General features: G+C 41.3%; 1 non-coding gene across 1 annotated transcript; it reads right to left on the reverse strand.

Moving 5' to 3' along the window:
• Positions 1-9,039: 9,039 nt before the first annotated feature.
• LOC148094199 (U1 spliceosomal RNA) lies at positions 9,040-9,203 on the reverse strand. Its single transcript, XR_015716442.1, has one exon. It is a non-coding gene; the product is annotated as a U1 spliceosomal RNA (small nuclear RNA).
• Between the last annotated feature and the right edge of the window lie 2,044 nt (positions 9,204-11,247).

Genomic DNA, 11,247 nt, shown 5'->3' on the forward strand with positions numbered 1-11,247 from the left:
TAATCTTCATCTATGTTTAGACTCTGAGTCCACCACACTGCAGCACTACATGAGCTTTGGATCATGCTGTTTGATTTTCTTGCAAAACTGCGTCCTGGTTGAGTCCCAGCTGGAGGGAAAGACCCAGTTTGCTCCCTTCTGTTTGTAAAACTAAAGAAATAGACTATTAAATATATCATGAGTCAAAGCAAAAATAATAATGGAAATAAAAAGTGAGGTCAAAGTGATTAATAATGATAAAAATAATTTATAGTAAAATGTGTTGGTCATGTATAAAGATGAAACCCTATTATTTAACATTATTCCTCCATTTAATTAATTTAAAGGGAAAAATTTAAAAGAGAAGTTAGGAGAATTTCTTTGTAAAGGTAAGGTAGGAAAAAAAAATTTAAAACGAGACATACAAAAACACCATTTATAATTATAAAGGAAAAATGGGTAAACTGATCTACGTAAAAATTCAGAAATTCTTATTATCAAAGACTCTATTAACATAGTGAAAAGAGCCCGGCCAGGAGTGTCTCAGTGGTTGAGAATAGACCAATGATCAAGGAGTTCATGGTTCGAGTCCCGGCCAGGGCACATGCCTGGGTTGGGGGCTCGATCTCCAGTTGGGGGGTGCAGGAGGCAGCAGATCAATGACTCTCTCATCATTGATGTCTCTCTCTCTCTTTCTTCCTCTCTCTGAAATTAATAAAGATATATTAAAAAAAAAAAAAGATAGTGAAAAGTAAAGCCACAGAGGGGCCGAAGGTATTTGCAACAACTGAAAAAGGGTTTGTACCTGGGAAATATATGGATATATGTTTTATATATAAACTTTATCTATGCTCTTATAAGTATTAGAAAGCCAATAATTTTGAAAGGTGACATGAAATGGATAAATTGCTAAAAAATATAACTGATGAACCATATTCCAGAACTTTGAATTTTCTCATAAAGATGAAATCAATTAATTCAGTTATCAAAAATATTTCACCAAGGACAGCCAGAAGCTCATATGGCTTTACTGGAAGTCTCTACAAAATATTCAAAGAATGCTATAGAATTTTTTCTGGACAGTAGATGTTACCCGTCTCCTTTATGAGACTAGCAAAACCTCTATGCTGAGCCCAATGAAGACAATATGGGAAGGAAACATTACAGGCCACTATTATTTGAATATTGGTACAAACCAAATCAGTTAATTAGCAAGAAGATATTATGTCATGACAAATGTGGGTTCACTCTAGGTTTAGGTGACCTTTCATTTCACACTCAGTTGCTATAACACATCACATTGACTGAGGAAAGAAGAAACACCATGTGATTATTTAATTGAAGCAAAACAAAAAAGCAGTTGCTAAAATTCACCTTTATTCTTTTGAAAATAATCTAGAAAGAATGTCTTTAATATGGTAAAGATTATCCACAAAAGTGCCACAGCAATGATTATTCTTAATGGTGAAATGTTTAATACTTTTTGTTTGAGAGTGAAATGACACAATGACACCTGGGTAGCCATAATCATCATTTCTCCTCAGTATTATGCTATAGATTTTAGTGAGTGCATTTAGGCAGGAAGTGGAAGCGAGAGGTACAAGGACAGGAATTGATACATGATATGTACATAGAGAATGACGAGGAATCCACAGATAAATTATTATAATTAAAAGATCGTTTAGCAAATTTGCTAGCGACAAAATGAATTTAAAAGTTAATCACATTTCTACAAATACATCAATACTGCTAGAAAATGAAATTTTGATAAAGTTAATATAAATGGCATGAAAATGATCAAAAAATAAATTTAAGGAGACAGATGTGCAGGACTTCTTTGATGAAAATTATAAACTTGTATTAGGAGACACTTAAAAAGATCTAAATATAAAGATATTCCATATGTGTGGATTGCAAGTCAAATTTTGTTGTTAATCCTCAACTGAGGATACTTTTTCCACTACTTTTCAGAGAGAGTGGAAGGGAGGGAGAGAGGGGAAAAGAGAGAGAGAAGGAGAGAGAGACACTGATGTGACTGGTTGCCTTCTGCACCCACTCGGACTAGGGGTAGAGAGTGAACCCACAGCCCAGGCATGTGCCCTTGAGCAGGAATTGACCAACTCTCTAACCATGGAGTCACCCCTGTCAGGGCAAGACAAAATATTTTTAAAATGTGAATTCTCCAAACAGTGATGTATAGATTTATTGCACCAAAGATGGATTTTATAGAACTTAATTGATTCCTAATATATGTGGAGAAAGAAATGGCCAACAATAGCCAAGATACTCTTGAGGAATGAGAATAAGATAGGAGGACTTGGTTTAGCAAATAAAGCCATAGTAGTGAAATAGAGTGGTACTGATGGGGACATAGGGACAGAGACTAATGGGCCAGCAATAGAGATTCCACACCCATTTGGACAGATACAAACATATATGGTCCCTTGAATTATGGTGGAGGTTTCATGACAGAGGGGAAAGACTTTTTCTCCCCCCAATTAATGGTGCCAGGACAATAGGTATCTTTATGGTGTCCTCTAGGGACACATTTTCTATGTGGGAAAGAAAAACTTGACCTTTGTCTCACACCATATCCAATAATCCAATTTAGGTGTGAATAAAGGTTTGAAATATAATAGTGTCTTCCTGATAGGTAAAAGCCTTAAATACTATATAAAGCATAGTTTACAGTTGTATATCTAAATCAATAATACAATAATTAATAAATAATAATACAAGAATAAACCCTGTGTTTCATGTACTGAACAACTGTAAACCAACTTTTGCCCACCCCTGTACATAAAGGTACTAATCATACAAACAGGATTGATGAATTTGATCTACTAAAATTAAGAGAAATAAAAGGTAATTTGTAGAGGGGAGAAGATGCTTGTGACACACAGATGAAAAAGATAATCAAGTCAATGGGCAAAAGACTTGAACAGCCTCAGTGCCAAAGAGAAAATCCAAGTGGTCAATTACATGTGAAAGGTGTTACTCTCAGTACTTAGAACCACCCCTTAAATCACAGTCAGATACCAGTTATAGTCACCAGATTGGTCCTTTCCCCATTCGGAGGTATATACCCTAGAGAGACACATTCAAATTTCCATCAGACACATGTCCAAGAAGGTCCTAGCAGCATTATTCATGATAGCCCCAAACTGGGGGCACTTGGAAGGCCCATCACCAGCAGCACAGATCATCAAACTGTGGCATTTCATATAATGGAATATTGCACAGCTATGAAAATGAATGACTATTGCACATGCAGCTACACAAATGAAACTCACAAACATGATGTTGAGGTAAAGAACCCAAGAAGGCTGCCTTCAGTGTGATTCTCTTTATATAAAGTTGAACACTAGCAAAAATGAAACTTCATTGGATAGAAATGCATACATAGGTGGACAATTAGGATGAAAAGTAAGGAAGTAGTTATCACAAAAGTCATGATGGTAGTTAACTCTGTGATTGGAGAGCAGAGAGGGCATTTTGATCAGGTGGAGACATACAGGGGGTTTCTGGAATGTTACCCACGGTCTATTTGATATAAATTGCAGGGCTTGCCTTATAATTATTCTATAAACTGTACATTTATGTTTTGTGCACTTTTCATGTCTGTATATTTTGCAGTAAAACATTTTTAAAGTCTATTTGCCAGAGGGTGGGGAGTAGAGAGAACATTAAGAGAAAGAGGGGGAATATAAGAGTAGATGGGACAAGCAAGTTTTTATTTTCTATTTTAATAAAAATTGTAATATTTGTACTAGTAATACAGCTCTATGTTTCACAATATCCATAACTATTTACATCTGCTTTGGGCTGCTTCATTACATTTCCGTCAGTTAAACATTTTTTCTCCTCTGGGATGTTGGGACATTAACGTAGGCCGTTTCCCACCTCCTCCCTGGGGCCAAATGCCACCAACAATGCAGCTCTTCTGGGAAAGCAGTTGCCAGCTGATGCTGGGTCACTTCCCCTTTGCTGCTGCTCTCTCTAGTCAGTCACCAATGTAGTTGCTCTTGGCTCCGTGGCAGGCCATGGACTACTGAGGGAGCCCTGACATCCTCAGCGCTGCCTAATATCACTCTTTGAGGGATGTTTTGGAAGCTCCATGAGAAGTCTCTACCGATAAACTTGTGATTACTTCATGGAGTGTCAGTACCGGGGAAGGTTGTGCCAGCGCCACTGAGACACCTTCTTACCAAGACCTGGCCTGTGCTGCTGTCCCTGTGGGGAAGAGCAGGTGACAAAGGAAATTTAGTGGGACCTGCATAAAATCTTCCTATCAGAGCAGTTGGCAGGAAAGAGGAAACTGCAAACCCAGGATGTGTTGGAGAAAGGTTTGACCAAAGGTTCAAGGTCCTCAGTGTTCCTGGCAAAAAAGTTCACTTCTGAGCTCGAGCAGCTGACCCTGGGGCCCTGGGTGAATGCGAGAAAGAGGTGGAGGTGGACTTATTCTCCGAGACCCTCTTCCAAAAAGGCTCAAACTATCCAACCGTTCAACAATAGGAGATGGTAATAGAAATCATTATATGTTCATGGGAAGAAATGCTATCCAGCTATTAAAAAGCTCAAGTTTTTGGAGACTGCTCCATGGCATGGAGCAGTTTGTGTCATCTAATATTAAGTGGAAAAAGCTGAATGTAAAACAATGTGTACAAGTTGATACTAATTCTGTTAAAGAGGGGCAACAACCAGAACATCTATTTTATGTGAATCTTCCCTCCCCCCCACCTTTATATTACAGAATTTTTTCTATAATGGAAGTGTTAGTTTTACAAGCAGAAAAATATTTACGGCTCTTGATCCTTATAGACAGCAAACACTATTAAGCACTGTGGTAAAGCAGAGGTAACAGTTTGTGAAAACAATTTCCTTTTCTTCTAGGGGACATAGGTGAACTATGTTACCCAGTGTCCCTTAAAGCCAAGTGTGGCTGTGGGACTGTCGTAGCAATGGGATATGAGAGGATAGGATGTGGACACCTCCTAGTCCTGCCCATAACATACTCTCGTGCCTGACCATCTAGGTTTTTCCCCTTGGTTTTTGATGTAGGTGAACCTGGGGAACTTGGAAGCTATTTTAGGGGAATGAGCCTGGGTCCCTTTGCATGGACTGACCATGTAATTTATTGTCCAAACTGGGACACTTGAAGTAAACAGGGACACTGCTCACCAGGAAGACTCATTTTAGACTTGATTAAGAAATAGACCTTTGCTGTGTAAGTCATGGAAATGCTAAAGTTTATGTGTTAGAATCATTAGGATTATCTTAACTATTCCATGTACCAACTTATTTAAAGTCTACCTTTTTCTGACATGGAATATATTTATAAATAAAATTATTTTAATAATTATAAAATTTAGAGTATTGAATAAATTAAAATGTAGATGAAAATGTCATCCTTAATTCCACTACCCAACTGACCACTGTTAACAGATGTATTCCATGTTGATTTTTTTCTGTGTATGTTTTTATATAGATGTGTTTACCATATATTTAGCTTTGAATCCTATATTTTAAATCATTCAACATAAACCTTTGCCTCAATTTATTAAAATCTATTTGTGAATATCATTTTAGAATCTCATTCATATTTAAAAAACAGGCTTTTAAATTCTGTAAATAATGCATGAATGTTGTAGAAAAACTAGGAAAATGGATATGTAGGAAAAATAAAAAAGCCTAAAAGGAAAATATGGGTGTAACAAAAATTTGATTGCTGTTTATAATCATGAGACCCCATTTTGCTCAACAATAGACAGCGTATACAATGGCGGTCCCATGAGATTATAATGGAGTTGAACAATCCCTGCTGCCTAGTGACATCATAACTATCCTTGCTCAAGGCATTACTCACATGTTTGTGGCGATGTTGGTGTAAACCTCGCGCACTGCCAGTTGTATAAAAGTACAGCACATACAGTTCACAGCACATAATACCTGGTAATGATCATAAACAACCACGTTACTGGTTTATGTATTTACTATCCTATACCTTCATTTTTACTTGCGTGTGTACTACTTATACTGTAAAACAAGGCGCGTGTTATGCAGGCAGCGGCCTCAGACATCTCGTGTTTACTCAGTCCCTTGATTGCATCGCTTTCCCTTGGGCTCGATTTAACTTGTGTTGTTTTGTACAGTAACCTGCTATGCAGGTTTGGAGTCTGTGAGTAACAGGCTACACCCTATAGTCCAGGGGTGCAGTAGGCTATGCCACCTCGGGTTGTGTAAGTGCGTTCTCTGATGTTCGCACAACTCATACTAATACTCATCACCTACCAACACATTTCTCAGAATGTATCCCTGCTGTGAAGCGGTGCATCACTGCACACTGCTCTCTAACCTGCTTTTGACCTAATCCTATCTGGGGCACGTTCTTCCATGTGGCAATCTGTAATTCTATGCCATAACTTTAACGGTTCCATAGCGCTCAATCACTTTAAAAGCTACCCCCCAAATTTGTGCTAGACATTGTTATTGTTTCTAAGATTTGACTCGTGTAACAAATCTATAAAAAATAATTTTGTCCAAATTTCTTGGTGTGCTTGATGGTTGGGTAAAAGAATACTTTTTAATTATTTATTTATTTATTTATTCACTTATTTATTTTTTAGGGCCTTTGTGTTCAACGTGTGAAAATGCCATTTTCTCAGTGACCATAGTGAATCTGAGTATTTTTAAAAATAAATCCTTCCTAATCAGATGAGCAAAAAATTATTGCTATACTAAATTGCATTAATTAATAAGCTCTGAATTTTTTCCAAATGCTAATTTTTCTTATAACTTGTCTACTAATATTTTTAGTCTAGTTTCCTTTCTTTCTTCCATTTCCTTAGCTTAGCTGTCTAGAGCAGTGGATAATATAGGCGTGAAGTTTTGCATAATAAATACATAGTGGGATATGCCATATTTTACCATTTCCTTATTTTGGATATTAATATGATCCCAATTTGGAGTCTATTATTAAGTAAGAGTGTGATGAACATTTTTATGAATAAGCCTCCACCCCCTGCCAACTTCACACACACTTTAGATCTTACATAAGATAAAAGTCCTAGAAATAAAAATCACTAGATCCAAAGAGGGAGAAATTCATGTAAACATACTTAGAAATCATTTTAAGGAAACACATACCATCAAGAGCAGCCTTGTTCTCATGATGTTCAGTCATTACAATAGTTATTCTTCCTAAGGTACATCATCCCTTGTCAAGTGTTCCTATCAGGTGTCGGGGGAAGACCGACCCAACAGGCACTGTCCTTCCAGGACACACACCCTTGCCCTTGGTGGAGGATACCTTTGACCTCTCTGCTGCTGGCTCTGGCTTACACCCTGGGGGTCTATGGAGCTCCTCATGGCCGACCATCTGAGGTCTCTATTTCTGTTGTGTGATGATTTCTCCTAAGAGTCGTGCTTTACTGCTGGGACCTGAAGTTGCCCCTTGGCTTGTGCCCATTCTACTGTTCACCTGCTCATCTCACACAAGCATTCAGCTCTTCTCTCACCTGTGCTTCTGCCAGGGCTGTGAGCCCCAGGGAACACTTGGCCCATGGATGTAGGGACGGTTTAGTGTGAAAAATAAGCCTTTATTTACTTTTCAACTTATGTATAAATGTGCTGGATTTTTGCTTCTCCTGGCTTTGTGATTTATTTGCTATTCTTTTTAAGAAGTTTTTTTCTTTTCTATGTGTGTCCCACATGATTCATTGTGTCCAGCTGTTGTGAATTCGTTGTGTTTTATCACATCCAGCCACTGGTGGTGCTGTCTGAAGGATACAGGGCTCTAAAATGAGGTCATCTGGGTCACAATGAACTGCCTTGCACATAAAATGTGGTGTTTTGTGGGTTTGTGGACTGAGGGTAATGCCTTCTGCATGAAATATGAGTAAAGATAAGGCTGCCCTGGTTGCTTTTCCCTGCTCCCTCACTTCTGGACATGGAGTCTACTGAGTGGATTGGAAACCATAGGACTTCAGATCTCCACGTCTCTTTCAATTTCACTGTGCTGTGGGTGACTGATCCTAAGCATCAAAGGAAATCACTAAAGACTATATTCTTGGACCCAGGCTGAGGCATGAAGATATGGTCACTCACATTCCCTAGAGCTCCCCAAGTTCCTCTCTCTTGGGACCTGTCTAGGTAAACACTGGAAACCTGACCTGACCTTGAAGCTGGTCTTCATCTTCCTTGTGTCTCATACACAAATCTGTAGTAGCTGGGGAAGCAGGATTTACACTCAGGTCTCCCACTCGGTCAGCTCCACCTCCTGTCGAGTGTCTGAAGTGCCTACTGTGACCCACCACCAGCTGGCCGTACTCCTGCCTTGGCCTGACCGGGATCTTCCCCCTGGGCAGGCAGAGGGGCATCATGGCTTTGGTCTGTGTGGCCTTTCTCAACTGCTAATGGGGAAGATGAAAGAGAGCCCAGATCTGCCAGTGGCCTCGGGGCCTGGCCACCAAAATGGGGCTGCACTGTCTTCCCTTCCCCCTGAATTACTGGGACTGGTCATGTGACCAGGATGGGTAGGAGGGAAGGGACAGGTCTCAGCAGGAAGAGAAATGAAAACTCAGGAGAGCCAGAGCGGCACGAGGTTTCCTTATGTGCTGGAGAAGTTCTCTGGTCTTGTGCAAGTGCACCTGACACAGCAAGACGGTACCTTCAGTAGTAGGATGTTGCTGCACTTGGAGTTTAACTCTTGTGAGGGAAGGCTCTGAGCACAGCTGACCTGCTGGCTGCTTTTCTTTTTTAATATTGTGGGTGACACTTATTTTGCTGGTGCAGTGTCCAGAGAGCCCTGTCCCTGATGTCCCTGGGCATAGCAGTTATATACATTTGCAGACAGGTTATCCCAACACTCCCAGCAGTGTGATGGCACAAGAAAGAGTAATGGACAGGGAGGCGCGATGAGTTCTAAACAGCCCAGTCCCACTCCTGCTCAAGGAACGACATGCTGTGAATACACAGTGAGAGAGTGGGGCAAAAACGCTTAAGCATCAGTGACCGTCATCTCTGGGTGGTGAAATTCTCAGTAACTTTTTTTTTTTTCTTTAGGGGAGAGCGCGAACCCAGTCCCCCACTACCACAAATTATGCACTTGAGTTTCCCACATTTGGGGAAATCGCAGGGGTCAGCACATCCAGAGTGCAATGGATAAGCCTCGCCCTGGGAAAACCACCTTCGTGATCATGGTATCTCCCCAGCCAGGTAAGTATCGGTAACTTTTATTTTATTACTTACGTGTCCTGTGTTTAAACACCTCTCTATGATGAATGTGTGTTACTTTTAAATCCAAAATGTACTTTCACATAGTCTGAGCATACTCATCAATGGCAGACTTTCAGCAAACCACCCCTTTTCAGCGTAGCCTTCTCCATGGTGGGTGTTTTAAAAATGAGGTTACTTTCCTGCATCCATTCTTACAAAATAGACTTAGAGACTGTTGAAAAATTAAAGAAAAATTCACTCAATAAGCTATAGGCCATTTTGATGAACAAAGAAGGAACCAGTGATTCCCACTCTAGGAATGGAGTTTACTAAGTGTCTGGTGAACCCTGCCCCTCCCCCCCAATGTCGTTCTGGCCTCTGCCCCAGACTGATGATGGATGGGTCAATCCTGGGGGTGCCTCAGTTGGTCTCTGCAGTTTGAAAATTTTTTCCCTTTTATTCAGTGCAGAAAGCTTGAGATCTTAATGTAGACATGTGGAGGTTTCCCATGCTTGCTGTAAAGGAGAGGTGGATAGGATAAATCAAGGCAGCTTCAACTCAGACTCTGAAAGTCAGGTTGAAGTTCCAGCCTAAGGCAGAGTGGCAGTGAGTAGGACTGGGAGAAGGGAAAAGAGGGCAGTGTGGCCCCATTTGCTTTGCAGTGGTGACCCAGACCTAGTTCTTCAGCAGTTTGTCTTGCCACCCAGGCCTCTCTCCACATGCTCCACCCCTGTATCCACACTCTCTTTGCCCTGGCCCAAACAGATCAAATGGCTCCTCTGACTAGTCATCAGCTCTATGTATTGAAAGACCCTCCTGATTTACAGGCCCTTGGATGGTACTCAGGGTCCCCAGGAAGACAAGGATTCTTGGTGCTCCTCACCTTCCTTTGTAGTGAGCCGTGGTCAGCATGAAGTCGTCTCCTATCAGGAAACCCCCAGATCTGCTCCAGCCTTATTTGTCTTGATAGAAACATGCAGATACTTTGTAGGAGTGGAGTGCAGGCTCGCCTTTCTGGCCCATTTAATCTCCCCTGAAAGAGAAAGTTGCCCTGGATCTCTGTGCTCATAGGCACTGTCTGGTGGCGTGAAACAATCGGGGGATCAGAGGTGGGGGTGGTCTGTAGTAGACTTCAGGGGCCCAACACAATGAGGGAGCTGCAGGCTTCTGTGGGCAGCAAGGCAGGCTTGCAGCATTACTTATTTTTTTGCTTAGCCTCAGTTTCTTCCTGTAGAGAGGAGGAGCTCCGCCCTTGTTCTGAATCAAACACACTTCCAGTATACGTTCAGGGGAAAGGGTCTGTCTTTAGGATAGACCATCCTGAGAGACCTGGAAATTCTGCTCTGTGACCTACCCAGGTTGCTTCTTTGTTCCCAAGCTTCTCAGACTCCCTGTGTCCTGCTTACACCCACGATGGGTCTGATCTAAGTTCTGAAGGATCTGAGTTCAGGAAGCAGAGCACTCTGGCTTCTTTCCCCCCCACCCTGAGTCAGGCATGTAGTAAATTGCCCACAAATGCATGTTGAAGACATGAATGAGAAGTCCTCAAATTTGCTTTGGCTATCAGCTGAGGAGGAGCCGGCGTAATGCACTCAGAACCCTGGCACCCATGGATTTATTATCCTACAGGCATTTACCATCAGGATAAAGAGGAAAGAGTACAAAGGACTAGAAATCAGAGTGAGATAGAGAAATGGACTGGAGGAAAGCTGGGTGGGAGCCAGTCTCCAGTAGGGCCATGGGAACAGTGGTGAGGCAACATTTTAATGGCTTGGTTAGGTTGTGGGTACCTGCCCTGGTGGAGCTGAGAGGCTGGTGAGAGTGGGGACAGGGCGAAGGTGACATCTCGGAAACGAGCTCTTTCATTCTTGGTTCAGACCATAGCAACTGGGGTGGATAACGACTCTTAGCTTGGAGAATGGTAAGTCACAGCCCTCATTTCAGCTTTCTCCCTTCACCGGGATTCTGTGCCATCCTAATAGGACACATTCCAGATGTCAGGGGCGTGAACTGTGAAAGGGAGAGGGCCCCACAGGTCTCACAGGAAGTAAT

This window comes from Miniopterus natalensis, chromosome 1 (assembly GCF_054644295.1).
Source record: "Miniopterus natalensis isolate mMinNat1 chromosome 1, mMinNat1.hap1, whole genome shotgun sequence".
Classification (NCBI taxonomy): domain Eukaryota; kingdom Metazoa; phylum Chordata; class Mammalia; order Chiroptera; family Miniopteridae; genus Miniopterus; species Miniopterus natalensis.